The sequence below is a fragment of the Liolophura sinensis genome, chromosome 8 (assembly GCF_032854445.1).
Source record: "Liolophura sinensis isolate JHLJ2023 chromosome 8, CUHK_Ljap_v2, whole genome shotgun sequence".
Lineage (NCBI taxonomy): Eukaryota > Metazoa > Mollusca > Polyplacophora > Chitonida > Chitonidae > Liolophura > Liolophura sinensis.
In genome coordinates this window covers 45,252,002-45,267,173 of record NC_088302.1, presented here as the reverse complement: position 1 = coordinate 45,267,173, position 15,172 = coordinate 45,252,002, and positions in this window count along the sequence as shown.

Genomic DNA, 15,172 nt, shown 5'->3' with positions numbered 1-15,172 from the left:
TGGATTGGCGATAGAGATGAGGAAGGCGCATTTTCATTGGCCGTCAGACGTTGACGAACAGGGAACCGCCCATGCATATTCAAATCCTGCGGTGGAAGAAAAAAGTAATTCTAAATTAAATTCCATTTACTGATATTAAAACAAACTGAAACAAGATTGTCGTTGATACAGTTCCAGATGATATGTCAGCTGCCTTGGCTCCTCAATACTGATATTTGTAGGATTAATTGTAAACCATGAGCTGAGCTTATGAGCATGAGCTGGCAGCCTATTTGACTTTTAACTTTTACTTTGAAGCCTCAAGATTACATATTCTCTGAAGTGTATTTAAAACCACAAGTAAACAGCTCATTAGTACTCATCTCAGTGCCATTTTACCTATTCACAGTGATTGTCAGGCATTACACTGAGTTGTATAGAACATGAACTGGTATTAGTATTATTAACACGCAGGCGCTGTGACTGGCGAGCGAAAGGTCGGTGGTGCATACATATTGAGAAACCTATCATTTCAAGCAAAGAAGGTAACTTATATCAGATGATTTGTTATCATTACCAATCTCTGAACATGTTTAGTTTTAGGTTGTGCACGAAATTCTGGATGAACCTTAACTGTTATACAGAACAGAGTCACTTGTAATTTATTTGGTTCAACATCTATTCAGTCTGTTTGGATATTTATGAAAAGTTTGTTTTAATATAAAAGATTTTGTAAATGATTTTGTAGTGGTGGTATTGCGTGTAACATTTTAAAGAGTTTAGGGATCCAAATCGGTGGTGCAGTCTTTAACTTTGGACGTTAAATATACCATGATCCCCAAAGGTTCTTGTGAATCCACATCCAGCGGAACTATTCACATGTATAACAAGTAAAATCTGAAAACTTTGTAGGAAGGACGTTAAATATACCATGATCCTCAAAGGCTCTTGTGAATCCATATCCTGCGGAACTATTCACATGTATAACAAGTAAAATCTGAATACTCTCTTACTGTCGGCTACAGGGCAGCCTGGTAGGCGTATGTGGACGTGTAGGCAGTGGCAAGTCAGCTCTTATGTCCGCTCTGCTGGGTCAGGTAAGCCATAATCCGGTTATTTGGTTGGCATGGCTTGTTATTCCCTCGCTATAGCTTATTTTGATGAAGGGTTTACGTATGACCATTTGCCAGTTATCACACTCTGTGGTCACTCTCTATGCTGTAAGTCGTTTATTATATTATTCAATGTAATATATTTCCGATCCGCCCTTCTTATAAATATAACGTTTTTGAAGCTATTGTCAAACTTTGTGTATAGTCGACACTTGACATCCAAGAGAGGTGGGGTGGGAATATTGTTTATTCAGCACATTTTGCACTTATTGGTTACTTCAACAAAGAATTTAACTAAAATCTCTACATAGGCATTTATTCACGATCTTCTGGGGAAATTAATGTCTCACTCAGTGTAAACTTAGCAAAACATCTATTGAGGACAACATTGCAAATTCATCAGATTTAAAGCATATTCCTTGCCTTTACGAGTCAAACTAAGCCAATCGCCTTGAAGAACTACTTCAGTGTTAAAACGTCTGTCTTTTAAACGCAGGTTTAAATGATAGGTGTCCATATAGTATGAACCGCATTCCTAGAGTGATAAAAGTGCAGTGTATTTAATCCGCAAGTTTTCTGGCGTTCTTAACTTTTGCCTGGTGTGGCGTCATGCAAGAACACACCGCGTGCCCCATCGCTGACTCATAACCACCAATGACGCCGTACTACCAGACGCCCTTACTTGACGTCATATCTGTCTGATTGAACTTCAGCTAAGGAATATTATCACCTAACATCAGCTAAAGTACGGAAATCGACGGTTTTGTTTCTAAGGAGTCCTCAGTTATAGGAGTTAAATAGTGTTATTCGTCTTAATTCTTGGTGTTTCATATATTCCCTACAGGTCATTCTGAACAATATATGAAAAGGAACTTAAAAACAAAGATTATGGTTTTAAGATAAATGAAAAAAGTCACGTGAAAAGAAAATTAGAACTTTTGATTTGTAAAGCATATTTTATATCTCGTAATTACTAGTTTAGTTTATGCATATTTTCTGTCACTGGTCAGAAGTGTTTGAAAATGGCGTCAGATTGCAATGCTGCTTCGTTCGTTATAAGATGATGGACGAAAAAGTGTACAACACATTTAATTTCAACAATTTCAACGCATTTTACTGGTGCACATAAAATGACAAAACCGCTGATCGCTTTGGTGATCAAACGGCGTCTATTTAACCTCATGGTTACCTGCTGACTGCTTCTGTTTGAATGATTTCGTACTTAATACACTTTCGTAGTTCTTTGGTTGTTTGTGTTAAACGTCGTTTTGTGAACTAGTCTTTTGATTATTGACCCGGAACAGCTACTTTGGTTGACAGCTGCTATACGAATGTCTGTTCCGATGCTTGAATGAGATAGATGACTACTGGCAAGTACCACTAGACACAGGGAGTTCTCATCCAACTACATTTGACTCTCCGTTTGGGCGTTATTGCTTCAAACGTGTGCAGTTTGTTATCAGCCCAGCAACTGAAGTATTCCAGAAGAGAAACCTCGAAATATTTGGCTGCGACAGCAAGCTCGTAAATAAAACGTTAAATTTAGTGTGGATAAATTCAACTTTCATATCAAAGAAGTCACCGGGCTTCATTGTCTCAAAAGATGGAGTCAAGCATACGGAAAATAGGAGCCGTCAGAGAAATGCCCTAACCAACCTCTAAATCTGAAGAACGACTCATGGGAATGGCAAATTGGGTTTCAAAGCTCATTGCCAATGCACCCGAGATAACAGAACAATACCGTTATCTTGTGAAAGAAGGCACAGCTTAGAGTTGCCATAGAGAACGCAGTCATGTCCTGGGAAAAAGCAAAGACACAATTTAAGCAGTGCGGAAATTATTTGATCCCTTGGAACGTGGAATAGGACTTCCGGACAACCACCCAGTAGCCTATGCTTCCAGATCCTTGTCTCCAGCAGAGGACAACTGTGTCTAAATTAAAAAGGAACTGGTGGCAATAGTATATGTTTGTGAGATATCAACAGTATATTCACGGCACTCAAGTGGAGATTCAATCGGACCACAAACCACAACACTCAGTCCTGCAAAAGCTTCTCAGCAGAGCAGCCCAACGTCTCCAGAAAATGCTTCACAGAAATACTCAGTAGCTGTTCTTAAACACCTGAGGGAAACGTGTTAGTAAAAGACACCTTATCCAGGGCTCATTTGCCCGTCAACATGAGCACACATGGAAACATCGAGGTAACAGTTCACACTGTTTTAAAGAAACTTGACTTTCCTCATGCAAAGTGGATCTGGTAAGAAACTGAACTCTGAGTCCACTCTTGGTGACACGGCACGTTTATGGAAAGACAAGGGATACATTCCCGCAGTAGTCACAGAAAAGCATATATCGCTACCTTCTTGTGTTGTTACTACACTAGATGGTACCCAGTTTCACCGCAACAATCGCGATTTGCAGTAAACCGCTGAAAATGCACCTACCTTGTTATGTTCCCGTGTACACGTGTCCACTAATCAACAAGCCTGAGACAATCAGACAACAAGCTTCACCACTGTCAGTGAGTCACAGTTCAGCAGTGACAAGCGAAGATTTTGTGTGAAGATTGTGAAACTTCCAATGCGTTTCAGTAACTCCAAAACGTATATCTGTTTTGTTTCATAGGCTGAAGTTTATAATGTATTTTTTGACAAGAAACATTCCATTGACTTTGAGTGACTTGAACTGTTGAATGTTTAACATTGTGATTTCTTTTCAGATATATGGGTATCAGCAGCATATATATGCATTTGTGGTTTCTGCTCAGATTTATTGACATCAAGACCATACGCATTTCATGAACTTCTGAGCAGTAAGGCATTTGTCCTCACACTCAATGCATTTTCAGCCAATCATATTGAGGGAATAAAGACGTGTGTGGATCACCCTCGAAATCCTTCCCACATGTTACTGATCATCTGAGACAAGATTTGTATTGCTGACAATTTCTTTGTTAACTTTCTTCTTGATATCCCTTTCTAGGGGCCGTTTTACTTCCCACAGTGGCTAACTGGGACTTGTATTACTAACAGTCGCAGTGTACACCTTGCGTAGCTTCCACAACAAAACGTGTTGAAGAGATATGTCATGATAATGCCCTAGAAGTAACGTTGCGAAAGCTTTGTAAATCGGCATGCAACCTACTCTAATAAGCTGTAAAGTCAAGCGACGTGAACATTGCTTGTCATTACAAAAACGTTACGAACCAAGTCTGGTTCATGTTCGATTTGATGTCTGTTGCAGATGACGCAGGTAGAAGGGAGTTTGACTGTGAACGGAACTATAGCCATTTGTCCACAAGAAGCCTGGATCTTTAATGATACGCTCAGAGAAAATATTCTGTTTGGTTCTCCGTATAACAAGGACAGGTATGGATACAGGACGTATGTAGAAAAGTGATAAAAACCTGATAACTTACGTTCGCAAACGTTAAACGTCATGTAAGTCTGACACTGATATTTTGCGTCATCTAAACATTCACAGTGACAGTGACATTGCTTGATTTGCAGCATTGATTCTGCTGTAAGCTACAAGAAAACTAATTTTAGATGACATTCACTTCACACTTGGGAAAGTATAAATCGTAGCAGATACGAACTGGATTTATGTATGTTCTTTCAGGTATGAAAAAGCATTGGATTTGACTTGCTTTCTGGCAGATCTGGAGTCTTTTCCAGCAGGGGATCAAACAGAAGTATGTTCAGCTGTTATTAAATTATATCAGTGAAATATTTAATTGAAAACCTCGTCAAAGTTAGTGCGCAATCACTTGTGCAAACTTTTGACCGTAGATTTTTTTCTTAAATGTTCGCGTGTTTTAGCTCAGTATGGTGGCGTCCTTCACACAGAAAGTAGACCCGTTAATATATTTCTAAAGGCTTTTATTTTATTAAAATTTTCCCTTTTAAAATGTAGAATATGAAAAGCTGGAGTTATCAGATAAGTGACAAACGTGCTGATTTGAAGCCGAGGCATTAATAGCTGGATACGAATCAGTGAGGATAACAATGAGCCAGCGAATGTCATGTCTCAGTAACACAGAATTCATTTCATGTAACATCGTAAATAAAGTCTGCACTGTGGTTTTGTGGCATCACTAAGGGACAAAAGGGTTTGCTAATATGAAAAAACTATAATATTGTTTTTTTTTCAGTGCCTCAGTGTCCTGTATATAATTCAAAGATTACAACATTGCTGATGGAAGGCTTAAATGCCACATGTTTATTTGGTGTTGACCATCGACCTGCGTGATATGATCTTTAGTGCAGAGAGTGACTTTTTGTTCTAAGACATTTGTTCCATTGTCACATTGAGATCTAATTGCCAGTTGCCATATTCGACATGGTCATGTATTTGACGTGGGGCGGATTCCACAAAGCTCTTTCGGACTTAGTTTTTGGTACTGGGCGTTGAAATTTGGACACATTTGTCTTAAGTCAACATTGATAAGATTGATATGATTTTAATTTCTAAAGCCCCCAAACAGTCTTTAAGATCGTATTTCAAAAACTCTGACTAAAGTGAGAAATGACTTTATGGAAATGGTTAGTTCCCAGGTCTTTAATACACAACTGGTTTCAGATCGGTGACCGAGGCATCACGCTGAGCGGTGGTCAGCGTCAGAGGCTGAGTTTAGCCAGAGCCCTGTATAGTGATCGGGACATTTACCTCCTGGACGACCCCTTGTCCGCCCTGGACGTGATCGTCGGTCAGCGGGTTTTTACAAGATGTATCAAACAAGGTCTGAGGGAGAAGACCGTCATACTGACCACTCACCAACTACAGGTCAGACAGGGCATAAGAACCAATATAGTTTTATCATTGTTTCCCAGAGGCCTATCACCAATGCGATCGATGTGAGTTCAAGTCCAGCCCATGCTGGCTTCCCCTCCAGCTGTAAGTAGGAAGGTTTTCCAGCGGCCTACGGATGGTCGTGGATTTCCCCCGGGATCTGCCCGGTTTCCTCCCACCATAATGCTGGCCGCCGTCGTATAAGTGAAATGTTCTTAAGTACGGGTAAAACATCAATCAAATAAATAAATAAATAAATATATCATTGTTATTTGTCGTCTGTATAGGGTAGACATCGTAAAAGAGTGTGGAATGTACTGATCTTGTATTTAAAAAATCTTATGAGTACCATTTGTATGGAGGACCAAATGAACTTTCAAGCCGTCTGATAATATCCATAAGTTTCCCAGCGATATAGATAACTTATTCACATCCATACACATGTAATGGCGATGCTGTCCAGCAAAATTAGTCACCCAGTGAGAACACTGGTTTAGTTACCATTCTTGCAATGATGGTCTACGAACGCTGTGACTTACGTGTTATATTTTTCTTTAAACTATAGTAACACAAAAATTTGGAAACGCTTACGGAAATGATTTCATTTTAGTATCTTCAAGACTGTGATCTAGTGATTTATCTAGAAAATGGAACAGTATCAGAAATGGGAACACATGAAGAATTAATGAAACAGGCCAAAGAGTACTCCCATATGATCAAATCTTTCTACGAAAAGACCACAACAAACGATGGTAAGTACACACCCATACATGGCTTTGCAGAAAAGTTACCATAATTTCAGATGCGTGACTGCCCTCACCAAGCATAAGTGGCGCTAAAATAATTGTTTCACAATTGTGGTAAGGTTCAACTGACAAAATTTGCAAGCGTTGTAACAGTTTAAACGCTTAAACATTACAGTGGTAACGGGGACGATCATGCTGGTTGATGTACACGTTCTTTGGAATAAGGCTGACAACAACAACTTAGTGCTGGAGCAGGTTGTTCGGTGGTGACATCCGTGTTTTCACACACGCTACATTATGCCTTGTCAGTACGTATAGATATCATGAAGTATTATGCCTCATGCAGAGTGATTCTCGGTTTCCATTGATTGCGAGACGGTCACATGATATTCCGCAAATCATGATCTACAACGATGACGCACCCTTGGAACGTAACGTCACGCTCACAAAGAAATATCCTGCCGGAGCAGGTTGTTTGGCAGTGATATTCGTGTTTTATGATACGTTATATTATGTGTAATTACTACATACAGATATCTTGAAATGTTTGAAGATCCTACATGTACCTTAAAAGGCCTTTTAAGACGGTGTTTTAATGAAGGCTGGAATATGTTACTGGGTGACTTATGCGTATATTTTAGGCCAACCCGGGGGTGAACAGATCCGTCAACCGGACAAGATGGTGCTAGATGTACATGCTGGGGATGGACAGAACGGTTGGTCATTGTTACATTCGTCATGTTTATAATACTGTTACGCAACAAAGACGGATATGTCATGGTTCCATTTATAACGATGGCATTGTACTCTGGATACATAGACGGGTACACTCTCCATGTAGTACATCTATTGGTACCTGTGTTTGTAATATAACAAAGTCTACCGCACGGAGGATAAAACCAGAGCCAAAACTAAGACGGATTGTTTCGATATTGACATTGTGAATTATCTCGCCTTGATGCATTTTTGAGATCTTTTTGTGTTATGTGACGATTTCAATCAACGTCACATGTTATTACTACAAAAAGTATACATATTGTGTCAAAGATGTTCCATCAAACGCCTTCAGTGCACATGAGATGGATGCATATTTCTTCTCAGTAGTTAATATTTCCACGTGTCCTTCGGGCTCGTGAAGGCATTGATCTCAACATTCTAACAATCCTAGTCAAGGTGGACACTTCTCGAAAATAAATATTTCCACTTGCCCTTTGGACACTGGTGGAAATTTATTGTAGCCTACGAGGCCAGGTGATTAACCGTAGGTTGTGTTGTTGTAGGCCAACTGACGGAGAAGGAGTCCATGGGAATAGGCGGTGTCAAGTGGGCTTGTTACGCAGCATATATTCGGTCCCTAGGCGGCGCCACCATCTTCCTCTTCCTGCTATTCTGTTTCATGTTAACTGAGGCCCTTGTCTTGGGTTGTGATTGGTGGCTTTCTGTCTGGCTTCAGCAGATAGACTCGGTGAGTAAAGTCAGATATGTTGGCTGTTATACTGGATGAACGAGCTAATTGGATGAAGTTTATGGAGTGAACTTTAATTAAAAATTTTATCTATAGTTGCAGAGTGGGGTAACTCGCAGTTTTGCGAACGTCACGGAGTGAAACCGCCACAAATGTGTCTGGTTGACAGTAAGCAACATTTAACGCTGTTTACACGCGCAAAAATCTGATAGTTTAATCATCTTAACTATGGTTACTTAACATGACACATTTTACATCCGATATACTGTAGCAATTAATGCCAAAGACTTCTTCAAAATGAGAGATTGTGTGTGTGATCAATTACATGGGGATCCAATCTTAAGTGGAGGCTTACGATGGAATTAAGTGTGTCCCACTTACTTCTTGTTACTGACATACACTGTTTTGTAATCTTAGAATTATCCGTACCATACATTTGCTGAGCATTTTTCGAAATACTTGAGAATATTTTATATAAATGACTAATGTGGATTTATCGCTGGTAAAATGCGGTTGAATGTATCCACCGCCCCTCCCTATCGATACAAGAGAAACCTCCTGATGAAATGTCGCGATGTCCTCATTATTTTGCCTTGTACAGCTGGTCTCTCGGTTAAGTCATCACATCAACGAATTAAGGCATCGGAACAAAAGGTATTTAGCGATCACTTACTTTCCTTTTGGAGTGAAGTTATCATTGCATTCTTTCATCAATCCGCGATCACTTTTGATGGAACTCGGGGAGCGGATCGTTGTGTAGCGGTTAAAAATGCGGGTCTTTCTCTAACTTCAGTACGCCTGTATACTGATGGTGGTTTTAGACCCTGAAGAGGCTTGGGGCTTGAGACTGGTGCAAGTCTGTTTACCAGTTCAATATTATTAAATATTTCTACATATATAGTTAGAAATATATTTATATGTAAACACATATACCTCACTTGTTCGAGCGAGAGTGTAAGTAATTATTCAATGTACATTCACATTCAATATTCCATTCTGAGAAAGACCAACACCAAGATGTTTATGTGATATAGAGGGGCTGATATTAGATGATGTAAAGACCTGGGTTACATTGGATGGATTGGTTCCTCTTGACACCGTCAAAGACTCAGTTTTTGAAGCATTAAAGCTTACCAGCTATTTGTCATAAATACCTTTTTAATGTAAACATCGTATGTCAGGCATTCGCATACCATTCGTCAGCCATAAATGGTTGTTCCATTTCAGTAATCGTAAGACCAATTTACAAGTCACAAGTGTCCAGAAATTCTGGCGCCCGGATTTACAATGGTGTCTGCAAACCCGGGATTTAGGGCTATACATACATCTTGTATGCGGAGCAGTTAGAACCAAAGCTTAACTTAGACACATATTTTGGAAAACGACAAATTGTAGAGTTCCATCGCAGACGGTATTTATTAAATTTACACCCCTAGAACATTCCTTGCATCTTCCGATATCGTGTATTATTTTGCTACTATTAATGCATTTACATCAACAGTTAGAATGCAAGCCTAACTGAGGCTCATGTATACTGACAAGAGGTCGTATTTCACCGGTTACTTGTGACCATTTGCCCATTATCACCCTTTCGTCGCTGCTCTGCCTTTACTCTCTGTACTGTACGTCTTTAATTATATTGGACAGTCAATTCTCATTGTGCATGGAACACATTGAAGGTAAAGAAATACACAAACTTACATGTTATGTAATGTTATGTGAAAATAAACCAATCAGGAACGACAGTTTGCACTCATTCCATTGTTCTTATCGGTCCTGTCAACTTTGCAAAACCATTCTCTCAAAAACATTTTCTAATTATCTCTTCAGGACGACGTAAAACCTAACGGTTTTCTGGAAAACATATTAAAAAATACTTCTGATGTCGGCAATGTGACGATTGCTCCTGATACGGAGGACGTGATGCGCTCATTGACTGGTGTGTCTGCAATCAATATTGACATGAGCAAGTCCACGTTTTACATGGCTTACGGCATTGCCCTTGTCGCTCTCTGTCTTACCAATATTTTTAAGGTGCTGGGTATTATGTAAGGTAAGTCTATGAGTAATATAACGTAATTGTTCCGTCATCATTGATAACTGTTGATTGCTTCTATATTTACGTGAAGGTATCATGATTTCTCCCATTTTATACTTTCTTAGTCCTTTGCTGATTTTGTGTTGAACGCTGTTTTGGAAATTTGTCTTGTGATTAGTGACCGTTAAAATCAATTTTGGTTGACCACTGGAACACGAATGTCTGTTTCGATGCTCAGATTCCTGTACATCTATGTCGTGTGGGAGATCTAACTGTTTGTCGTATACCAACCGTGAATCACGATTATACACAGATCGAACAAAACAATCACTAACGCACAAAAAAAAAAATGCCGAATAAATTGTGATAAAAGAGCTTGTATCATGTACAGCAGAGAAACCCCCATAAGTTTTCTACTATTCACAGATGACAGGACATATATTCTCTGTAGGCATAAAATCAAATCCACTTTCAGGCTGATTAATCTGTGTGAAATGCAGATTTACGGTCATTTGCTCTTTAGTTGTAAATAATATTTATATAATCCATCTCTAATCGAAAAATGGATTCTTTAGGGATAGTAAAGAAAAAGTCAGGAAATTTTTCAACCCTAATAAAAGAAATAAATTCTTTTAACAACTAACTATTGAGGACAAACTTTTATCGACTAAATGTGTGTGAAGGTTGTTGGTAATGAAAATATTGAGTGGACTTCTTTTGTAAGATAGGTGAATTTGCGCTTCACGTTCCATAATGCAGGTTTTCGGGTAATAAGAACCTACTTACACAAAAATTACTCCTAGCTAAATCAGTAGGACCTATAAAGCATAACAAGCATGTGGGTCATGCCATTCTTCTAGACGACCATACACAGTTCCCGTGTGCTGCACAAGGACGCCCTGGGGAAGGTCATGTCCAGCCCGGTGTCGTTTTTTGACAGGACCCCCTCCGGACGAATCATGAATAGGTTCTCTGCTGACACAGACACGTGTAAGTCATAACCCCTCCACTCGGATAATAAAGCCGTTTATATTGATGTGAAATATGTTAACTTTTACAGTGGATAGTGTTGCATTTTGAGTGGGCTAGATCTGATTGGTCATTCGTCCCAGATTTGGCTCCTTTGCTAAATCCGACTCAGTTGCTTTACGAGTAACTTTACGACAGGCATAACTGTCGTGGCAACCTATCACTTCAGTACGTGTTACCATGACAGTTACGCTTGCGCATAGTTTGTAGAACGGGCTCCAAGTTTATTTATTTATTTATTTATTTATTTATTTATTTATTTATTCACTTGCGTAGTTTACGCCGTAGTCAACAATAATCCACAGGTTGCTGGCAGACCTTTCTCCATACAACCGCAGAGGAAGCCAGTGGAGTGACTCTGAATTCCAACTTCTATTTAATTACACCTATTAAGATCGGAAACAGGCCTAACCAATCATCTCGGAGCTACATTTTGAGGTGGTGTGCACAAAAGTGCTGTCCAACCGCAAAAGTGCTGTCTTAGATAATGCCCAACTGGGTGGAATAATTAAACTGAAAAAAAAAAATGATACGTAATGTCAGATTCTTCCATGATAGAGAAATTGTTACTTTGGAAATACCGAGAAACCATCATGTGGGCGATTTGCAGGAAATTTTTGTGTTTATTTTTTCCAGTGGACACTATTATTCCAATAGATGTTGCCGCAAATCTGATGATGTTTTTTCGAATAGTGATCGCTATCGCTGGTATAGCAGTAATTTTCCCGCTGCTTTTGGTTCCCCTTGCTCCTGCGGTAATCGCCGTCATGATAATTGGACGCCTCGGAAGGGCCTCATGTCTCCAGATGAAAAGAATGGACAACGTCACGCGGTCCAAACTTGTTGATCATGTGACCAGCACGGTCCAGGGCCTAGTATCGGTTCGCACTTACGAGAGAGAAAACATTTTCATAAAAAGGTAAGACTCTCACCATGGGTGTGAATAGAAATGGTGTAACAACACAAAGCGAAAGTGTATTCAAAACCCTTTGATCTTGGTTACAAAGGTGTTTTATTATTGAGTCAGGGACTGATGGGCGTTCGCCCATACATCTGTTCGTCCGTTCCTCCAAACCTGATTATATTTTTGAGTAACCAACTCCTAATACATGCAGTAAGCACAAAAAGCTACCGATAATAAAAGAATACATCATTGAGAGTAAACTTTGGCCTATGGTCAAATGGTACCTGGTGAAATCCGGGCTCAGGGTATTATTCTGACTGTTGATGTAAAGGCTTATTAACAACATTATGCACTTCCCTATCATGAAGCAGATTTAGGTGAAAGAAGATGCAGGGATGTTAAATTAAAGCTCAAGGAATTTGTAATGGGCATCTCTGATGCTGAACAGGGATCAGTGCAATTTCTGAGCTTTTTGGCATGATGTGAGGCTCCAGTAATTCACACATCCTTCCTAAACCCACAGGCAATGCAGGAGACACTTTCAAGATATTCACTCTATCTTCAGTTTGTACATCAGATGGCTCCGGTTTTACTCTCTATGCTTTACATCTTTAATTATGTTAAAGCAACTACGACATGGATAGTACAAACAAGAGCAGGAACCACAGTGTGATAGTATGCTAATGGTCACACGTAACCGGTGAAATTCGGCCTCTCTTCAATTCATACCACATAATGTTATTCTGTCTTTTCATGTACATGCGAGTACCATCTTGATACTCGTCCTATAATGTTATGTTGTCTTTGGATTCACTAAAATAAAACAACGCCATTGAAGCAGACCAAATAATGTCCAGGTCAAAGTGCAGCAAATGTCATTGATATGAAAAATCAATGGTTTATCGCCGAAATGCCGACATGGTTACTTCGCATTATGTAGTATGATTATTGTGTTTTAATTCGATATCATATTTACCTCCTGCCTACGTGTCAGGCGCTGAAATAGAAAATATAAGTTAAAAACCTGACAAATATGTTCATTTCGATAAATTTGACCTTATTGTTAAAAAAGAATTATGTATTTAATTATGTAATTATGTATTACCCACAGACTGATCAGTTATTTGGACACAAATTCGACGAGATACATGTTACACGATTGTTGTGTAGAGTGGACTGTCTTACGCGGGAACTTCGTGGGGGTGATATTGAGTGTGATAACCTCTATGCTGGTTGTCCTCTTCCGGCAGCAGATTCCCTCTCAGCTGGGAGGACTGGCACTGTCCATGAGCATACAGGTGAATCAGAGGGCATAGGGAAGGGGAGAGGTGAATGGGTGGAGAGGGCAGGCGCTGTCCTTGAGCATACAGGTGAATCAGATGGGATACAGAAGGGGAGAGGTGAATGGGTGGAGAGGACAGGCGCTGTCCTTGAGCATACAGGTGAATCAGAGGGGATAGGGAAGAGGGGAGATGAATGGGTGGGGAGGAATGGCGCTGTCCATGAGTATACAGGTGAATCGGAGGGGAAGCGAGAGGTGAATCGGTGGGAAGGACTGGCGCTGTCTATCATACAGGTGAATCGGAGGGGAAATAGAAAGGACAGGTGAATCGGTGACGAGGACTGGCGCTGTCCATGAGTATACAGGTGAATCGGAGGGGAAGCGAGAGTTGAATGTGTGGGAAGAACTGGCGCTGTCTATCATACAGGTGAATCGGAGCGGAAGGGGAAAGGGGGTGAATCGGTGGGAAGGACTGGCGCTGTCTATCATACAGGTGAATCGGAGCGGAAGGGGAAAGGGGGTGAATCGGTGGGAAGAACTGGCGCTGTCTATCATACAGGTGAATCGGAGCGGAAGGGGAAAGGGGGTGAATCGGTGGGAAGGACTGGCGCTGTCTATCATACAGGTGAATCGGAGCGGAAGGGGAAAGGGGGTGAATCGGTGGGAAGGACTGGCGCTGTCCATGAATATACAGGTGAATCGGAGGGGAAGGGAGAAGTGAATGGGTGGGAAGAACTGGCGCTGTCTATCATACAGGTGAATCGGAGCGGAAGGGGAAAGGGGGTGAATCGGTGGGGAGGAATGGCGCTGTCCATGAATATACAGGTGAATCGGAGGGGAAGGGAGAGGTGAATGGGTGGGAAGGAGGTTTAATACATTTGTTAGCTGAAAAAAACAAATTCTAGTGCAAAAATATTTATTAAACCTGTGTTACATCCTCTTTTATGACATTATTAAACAAAGACTAAATACCAAAAGGTGGTCCCAAATACCCACAATACAAAAATTATTTTCAAGTGTCTTTTTCTCCATAAGGAAAAATCGAAAAAAAAAATATTGAAGACCACATTTAGGAATAAATTTTTGCGTTCTTTCCTCTGAACTTGTGAACTATGTCATTTTTATGTTTTCTCCACCATTAAGTATTATCTAGTCTCAATGTCCTAGTGTGTGATTATCACAGCATAGAAATGCAGCTTGCGGCCAGCACTATCAGTTCTAATATTCAACTGTGCATGTTCTGATTGAATTTTGTGGATAAATTTTGTATTTCGGAACTGGTTTACAAGCTTTCGGCAATTTTAATTAAGTGACTAATGTTTGTCCAAACTGTTGTTATCTCGTGTTGGAACGTTAAATCCTTACCACTTTGGTTGATCAGGGGTTTGACAGATGTCTCATAATTACGTTTTGCTTACACTCAGTTAGTTGTATTTATATTTGTCCAGGTCATGACGTTGATTGGTCCCCTGATACAGCAACTTTTTCAGTTCGAGGCTCGACTGACATCTGTAGAGAGACTTGACGAGTATATTATGGTGGGATATCTTTAGTTTGAAAGTAATAAATTTTGAAAAAATACAGCTTGTCTTTAAAATAATAATCAACCCGTTACAGAATCAATGTGTTCGTCTCTTTCAAAAATATTCTCATGGTTCAATTTATATCCACTGTCGACAAATTTCTGTTGTGTGACAAATCCATACTTATGTCTTTAATGTTTCATTATAACTTCACTGACAGTTCTGTGATTTCAATACTGCATTGTTATCAGTGATCATATTTACATTTTTCAATCACTCATTCATCGAAGACTCTTGAGTCC